Source organism: Gigantopelta aegis, chromosome 9, assembly GCF_016097555.1.
Source record: "Gigantopelta aegis isolate Gae_Host chromosome 9, Gae_host_genome, whole genome shotgun sequence".
NCBI lineage: Eukaryota > Metazoa > Mollusca > Gastropoda > Neomphalida > Peltospiridae > Gigantopelta > Gigantopelta aegis.
In genome coordinates this window covers 43,350,231-43,357,942 of record NC_054707.1, presented here as the reverse complement: position 1 = coordinate 43,357,942, position 7,712 = coordinate 43,350,231, and positions in this window count along the sequence as shown.

Below are 7,712 nucleotides of genomic sequence, written 5' to 3'. Positions count from 1 at the left end.
ATTGAAGATAGTAATCCGACTTTTTCACTTTTCGTGTCGTAGCGCTGTCTGATCTCAAACGGGAGCCATAATCGGCACTGTGTGAACGCCGCATTAAGCCCCAGTCTCACATACACGAATTATACCCCTAATGCCCAGGAATATCCACGATCCTATGCAGCCCCGATTGCTCCCGATTTTTGCGGCAAAATTTGCATGATTCGGCTTCTTTCCCGAACTGCGTACGAATGTTCACGACTGCTGCAAGAACTAATACGATACCATTACAATCTTGAACCCGATTCATTACGAATCGGGAAGACCTACTACGTGTCTCGTAGGATGCCTTCCCGAATACGCTACGAATCATGAGGATTAATGCGGTACGCGTCAAGAATTACTACGACATGCCTACAAATCCGCATGACTGAATCAGTAACGACTGCCTCAAGAACTAGTACGACTGCAGCAAGACGCCTATATGAAGGCTACCGAACAGACTAAATTTCATTCCACGTTCTGCCTGCATGCAGGGAACATCACAATGCCACTCTTCAAGAAGTTAGCAACCGGCAGCAAGGGACGAGGGAAGAGCCAGCGTACCCGTGGAGAACCAGAGGCAGAGAAAGAGCCAGAGGTAGAGAAAGAGCCAGAGGTAGAGAAAGACCCTTCAAAAGACGTACGAATACCCCACGTTTAACCACGAATATCCCGAATGCGTCTATAAACATACTACGGTTACGCACGATGCCCTCAAGAACTCGAAAGATTGAGTTACGATTTCAACTTTATTCACGATTACTCCCGACTGTTTTGAACGCGACAGCGGGTTTCCTCTCTCAGTATCTGTGTAGTCCTTAACCATATGTCCGACGCCATATAACCGTAAATACAATGTGTTGAGTGCGTCGTTAAATAAAACATTTCCTTCCTTCCTTCTAAGTAGGAGCGGGACGTAGCTCAGTGGTAAATGGTTCGCATGCTGCGCGGTCGGTCTGGGATCGATCCACGTCGGTGGGCCCATTGGGCTATTTCTCGTTTCAGCCAGTGCACCACGACTGGTATATCAAAGACCGTGGTATGTGTTATCCTGTCTGTAGAATGGTGCATATAAAAGATCCCTTGCTGCTAATCAAAAGAGTAGCCCATGAAGTGCGACAGCGGTTTTCCTCTCTCAGTATCTGTGTGGTCCTTAACCATATGTCTGACGCCATATAACCGTAAATAAAATGTGTTGAGTGCGTCGTTAAATAAAACAGTTCCTCCCTTCCTTCTATGTACAATAGTGCACATTCAGACCTCGATGTGACCCCCCTCCTCCTCTCTCTCTCTCTCTCTCTCACTTATAACTGAGTCACCGATTCGGGATAAGGCGCCCGCACGGGCCCAAACTTAGGGGAAAATTTGCAAAATCTCACGGCGGCCACAAGGGTGCTGTAGCTTTCCGATGTGTCGTAGAAATTGTTACTGGCCGTAAGCCCGTAGACACGTCGTAGACAGCATCGCACGGACACCGCACGGGCCCAGTACGGCCCCCATAACATTTGCACGGATGTCGTACGATTTTGGGACGGAATTTCGAGCCCCTCAAATCCTACAACACCCGTACGATTTGAAAGATCATCGTACGAATATCTTACGATGTTCGTGCGAGTCCCTCACGAGCCCCGTACGATATGTAAACATCGTACGGGTATCTCACGGCTCCCGTCCGACTCCCGTCCGACTGCCCCGTCCGACTCCCTTGCAGCTTATAGCCCGATCTCACCGGGCTTAAGTCGTGTTCACGATGGGTTTCCGTTAAAAATACGCTGCGTTCAAGTTGAGATTTCGACAAAACCTCTATCGCAGACTATTCTACGTTAGGAAGCAATCACTCTGCGAACAGTCTGCAACCGATCGGGAGAAAAATATAAAAATTGGGGGAAAATTAATTTTCTAGTCTGCGTCTTATCTGCTAACAGTCTGCGGATAGTCTGCGTCCTGTCGCCGAACACTCAGCGAACACCTGAAAGAACCTGGAAAAAAAATCAAATTATTTTGTTTATTCGCCGATCAAACGCAGACTGTTCTGAGACTTTTCGCAGACTAGTCTGCGAGTGGTAGGGGGTCGGTAGGCGGTGTATCTCAGATTAATCTGCGTCCTATCTACGTGGTCGATCCGATGTTTTTGTCGCAAGGAGGAAATGCTGCATGCAGCAAATCCTGATTGCGTTAAAAAATCGTAGAATGGATTGTACACCGATCTATTCCTACTCGTTGCGTCCAAAAAAGACATCGGAAACCCATTGGGAACACGACTTAAGCCCGGTGAGACCGGGCTATTACACACGGGCGCCTCGCGATTGGAGTCGAGAAAGCTTCAAAGGGTACCGCGCGGGCCTCGCCGAATATGTAACTATTACACACGGATGCCGCAGACCCCTACGATACCCCCGATTTCCCGAAATCTTAGAAATCCGCCGTATGTAGAAAAATTCGTACGGGGCCCTGTGGATATGTGACTGCAACATTAGATTATCATATTAATACCATATAAAGTCATATGGTAAGGGGAGATACAATTACTCTTGTTGAACTAGTCTCATGGGAGTGATGGAGAGTGAGAGTGATAGATCCCCTTTAACGACGAGGTCTATGTATTGACAGATAATGTATCATGTGTGTCTGCACCGCGTCCTGTAGACACATTTTGTGGCGAGCCCCCGTTAATGAGTTGACTGGCGTCCGTCCTGTCACAATCATTTAACGTTAGTTTTTAGGCAGCGTAAAACATTTGTAGCTGTTGGTTTTTATTACCGTTAACTGGGAACTGGGAACTGTATTAACGTGCCCCTATCCAAAAAGGTTCAGGCACGCCCACTACGGATTTAGCCTCTGACTTCGCCAGTGACTAACTCCGGAGCAGGGGGAGGGGGAGGTAAGTTTGAAGTGGGCAGATTTTGGAATAAAGCCATTTAGTAAGGTCAACGCGAGCGCGGACCGACTAGCAGACACTTCGCAAACTTGAAGTAACACCGAGTGGGAGCCGTGCTCTGATTGGCTGAATTTCGATTCCTCGGTGAAGCCTGTAATTTACCTAAGTCTACAAAGAGTAACTGCATCCAAATACATGTCCGGACTCTAAATTTAAACCCAAAAAGTTTATGACTGCTCGGCCGAAAGGGTTTTAAGGTGATTTTGAGCAATTGAACGGGCGCCAAAATAAAATGCGTTAGACTATTTACAAAAAAATAAACATATGAATTTAGAACTCGATCGAAAACTTTTAAAGTCTAACTAGCCCAAAAAACATAGTACTCACGGAGGTGAGGGAGGTTGGCAAAGGGGAGCACGTCACGGTGTTCCGATAAAGTTGACAGCGTCGAAATGCGGGATGACCGACCGATATGGGGATGCTGCTAACGCCTTGGCTGTTGAGCGGTAATCTTCCCCGGCTGTGATCTTGATCATTCGATGTATGGTCGGGTTGTCCATTTCTGGGAGTAGCCGTCCTTGGTTGTAAATTCCTTTTCGGCGTACTGTAAAACAGATACCTCGGCCATCCCGCATTGTGACGTGGTGGAAACAGTAGTCTCCCTCTGTCGGGCTCGTTGGTAATGGTTGAAATGCCTCGTGCTTAGGTTGCGTGAAGAGGAAGTTGACGTCCTCGATGTTGGTTTTGGAGAGCTGAGCGTGGCGTGCTGTTAGTTTGCCGGCCTTCAGTGACCAAGGCTCGTCCCCATCCATGTCGGGCTTCGGTGGTTGACTCGGAGGGCCTGGCTTGTCTGGTTGGCCACTCGGGGGAGTGGTTGCCTTCCGCTTCACCATGGCAATCTTTCGGGCCTGCGCCTCAACGGGTGCTGCCTGTATAGTCGGCGGCACAACCGGAGGCGCTGAAGTCCTGGCCTGTGGAGTGGGTCTAGTCAGACCTTTGGTTGAAGTCGGGACGTCCGGGGCTGGTGCCTCTTCCAATCCTGTCTTCTTCCGGGGTACGGCGGTTGGCGGCGCAACAGAAGGAGTCGCTGCCGGCGGTTTAGCCGCCGGTTTTGGCTCCCCCTGTGCCTTTCCTGTCGCACGTCTCCTCCTCCTCCATCTTCCAGTCTTCGGTGGTACCGGGTCCCCGTACACCAAGGTCACGGAAGCCCGTGACCCGGTATACGTGACCCGGTATTCCAGCAACGCTCCGTAGGAGACCATAAGTCCCCCCAGGTGGGGGGGGGGGGGGGGGGGGTAACGCGAGAGTACATTGACATACGTCCATCCTCATCGTGGTCAGTTTCGAAGTGCAAGAATCGACGATAACTTACACATTAGTTAAAATGTGTCGCTTTTATTATCAATTGTGGAAACTGTAACTTGTTTCAGGTTGATCTGTTGTTTATAGTAGCTCAAAATATATTTTATATGAAATCGATAAAGTACGTACGCAAGTTCGTAAACTACTGTCGGCAGCTTTAAAAGTTAATTTACCAGACCAAAAGAAGTAAAGTAAAATTTGTTTTATTTAAGGACGCCACTAGAGCACATTGATTTTTTATCTTATCATTGGCTATTGGACGTCAAACATATGGCCATTCTGACACTGTTTTTTACAGGAAACCCGCTGTCGCCACATAGGCTACTCTTTTACGACAGGCAGCAAAGGATCTTTTATTTTCACTTCCCACAGGCAGGATAGCACAAACCATGGCCTTTGTTTAACCAGTTATGGATCACTGGTCGGTACAAGTAGTTTACACCTACCCATTGAACCTTGCTGAAAAAGAAAAAGAAAGAAAAAATAATAAATGTAGTAGGTCGGCCTTTATATACGTGTGTGTGTGTGTGTGTGTGTTGGTGTGCGCGCGCGCGCGTCTGTGTGTGTGTCTCTCTGTATGTGTGTGTGTGTGTGTGAGAGAGAGAGAGAGAGAGAGAGAGAGAGAGAGAGAGAGAGAGAGAGAGAGAGAGAGAGAGAGAGAGAGAGAGAGAGAGAGAGAGAGAGAGAGCGTTTTGTTGTTCGTTCTGTTATTTTTTGTTTTGTTTTTTAGGCCTAAAGTTGTTAACTTATAAGTATGTCAATCTGAACAGAGAGCGTTTCTCAATGCCTTGGAGAAATCACATTTGCAGAATGCAGGGATAACGGACGGATTCCTCGCCAGCTTTGCGTTTGGTTGAAACGAGTATTCCGTCACTGTCGAAAACTATAAAAGAAACAAAAAACTGTGGCGAACGTTTGTGATAATTAAAAAAAATATATATTATTGAACTTTCATTTTTATAATAAACCAATTTCCTGTTCCTTAAAAGGACATTCCTGAGTTTGCTGCATTTTAAAATGTTTCCGACTAATAAAATATTTCTACGATTAAACTTATATATTAAATATATTTTCATGTTTAGAATATCAGTGTCTATATATTCAATGTGTTTCTCGTCGTCTTAATAGTTGTAAGAAGCTAAAATTGGATTTTGTCTTAAAATAATTTCGTACGTACGAAAAAAAGATGTTTTAGGAAATAAAATGAAATTTAACCTAGTACAAATATTAGAATGATCAGAAACACGTTTAATATACAGCCACTAATGTTTTATGCAGAAATAAATATTTGACATGTAATTACAATCGTTAAAAAGTCTCTGTTAGTCGACAACATTATAAAAATTGAGGAATGTCCCTTTAACACACGAGTTGATGTCACTCACGGGAATACAATCTTCATTACAAATGGATCCTCTCTCTCTCTGTCACATGGCATTGAAATGTGTGCTCTATATATTTGTCACTTGGCATTGTAATGTATGCTCTATATATTTGTCACTTGGCATTGTAATGTATGCTCTATATATTTGTCATTTGGCATTGAAATGTGTACTCTATATATTTGTCATTTGGCATTGTAATGTATGCTCTATATATTTGTCATTTGGCATTGAAATGTGTGCTCTATATATTTGTCATTTGGCATTGTAATGTATGCTCTATATATTTGTCATTTGGCATTGTAATGTATGCTCTATATATTTGTCACTTGGCATTGAAATGTATGCTCTATATATTTGTCACTTGGCATTGAAATGTGTGCTCTATATATTTGTCATTTGGCATTGAAATGTATGCTCTATATATTTGTCATTTGGCATTGTAATGTATGCTCTATATATTTGTCACTTGGCATTGTAATGTGTACTCTATATATTTGTCACTTGGCATTGAAATGTGTGCTCTATATATTTGTCACTTGGCATTGAAATGTATGCTCTATATATTTGTCATTTGGCATTGAAATGTGTACTCTATATATTTGTCATTTGGCATTGTAATGTATGCTCTATATATTTGTCACTTGGCATTGAAATGTATGCTCTATATATTTGTCACTTGGCATTGAAATGTGTACTCTATATATTTGTCACTTGGCATTGTAATGTATGCTCTATATATTTGTCACTTGGCATTGTAATGTATGCTCTATATATTTGTCATTTGGCATTGAAATGTGTACTCTATATATTTGTCATTTGGCATTGTAATGTATGCTCTATATATTTGTCATTTGGCATTGAAATGTGTGCTCTATATATTTGTCATTTGGCATTGTAATGTATGCTCTATATATTTGTCATTTGGCATTGTAATGTGTACTCTATATATTTGTCACTTGGCATTGTAATGTGTACTCTATATATTTGTCATTTGGCATTGAAATGTGTACTCTATATATTTGTCACTTGGCATTGTAATGTGTACTCTATATATTTGTCATTTGGCATTGTAATGTATGCTCTATATATTTGTCATTTGGCATTGTAATGTATGCTCTATATATTTGTCACTTGGCATTGTAATGTATGCTCTATATATTTGTCATTTGGCATTGAAATGTGTACTCTATATATTTGTCACTTGGCATTGTAATGTGTACTCTATATATTTGTCATTTGGCATTGTAATGTATGCTCTATATATTTGTCATTTGGCATTGTAATGTAATGTATGCTCTATATATTTGTCACTTGGCATTGTAATGTGTGCTCTATATATTTGTCACTTGGCATTGAAATGTGTGCTCTATATATTTGTCACTTGGCATTGAAATGTATGCTCTATATATTTGTCATTTGGCATTGAAATGTGTGCTCTATATATTTGTCATTTGGCATTGTAATGTATGCTCTATATATTTGTCACTTGGCATTGTAATGTGTACTCTATATATTTGTCACTTGGCATTGAAATGTGTGCTCTATATATTTGTCACTTGGCATTGAAATGTATGCTCTATATATTTGTCATTTGGCATTGAAATGTGTACTCTATATATTTGTCATTTGGCATTGTAATGTATGCTCTATATATTTGTCACTTGGCATTGTAATGTGTACTCTATATATTTGTCATTTGGCATTGTAATGTATGCTCTATATATTTGTCATTTGGCATTGTAATGTGTACTCTATATATTTGTCACTTGGCATTGTAATGTGTACTCTATATATTTGTCATTTGGCATTGTAATGTATGCTCTATATATTTGTCATTTGGCATTGTAATGTATGCTCTATATATTTGTCACTTGGCATTGTAATGTATGCTCTATATATTTGTCATTTGGCATTGAAATGTGTACTCTATATATTTGTCACTTGGCATTGTAATGTGTACTCTATATATTTGTCATTTGGCATTGTAATGTATGCTCTATATATTTGTCATTTGGCATTGTAATGTATGCTCTATATATTTGTCACTTGGCATTGTAATGTGTACTCTA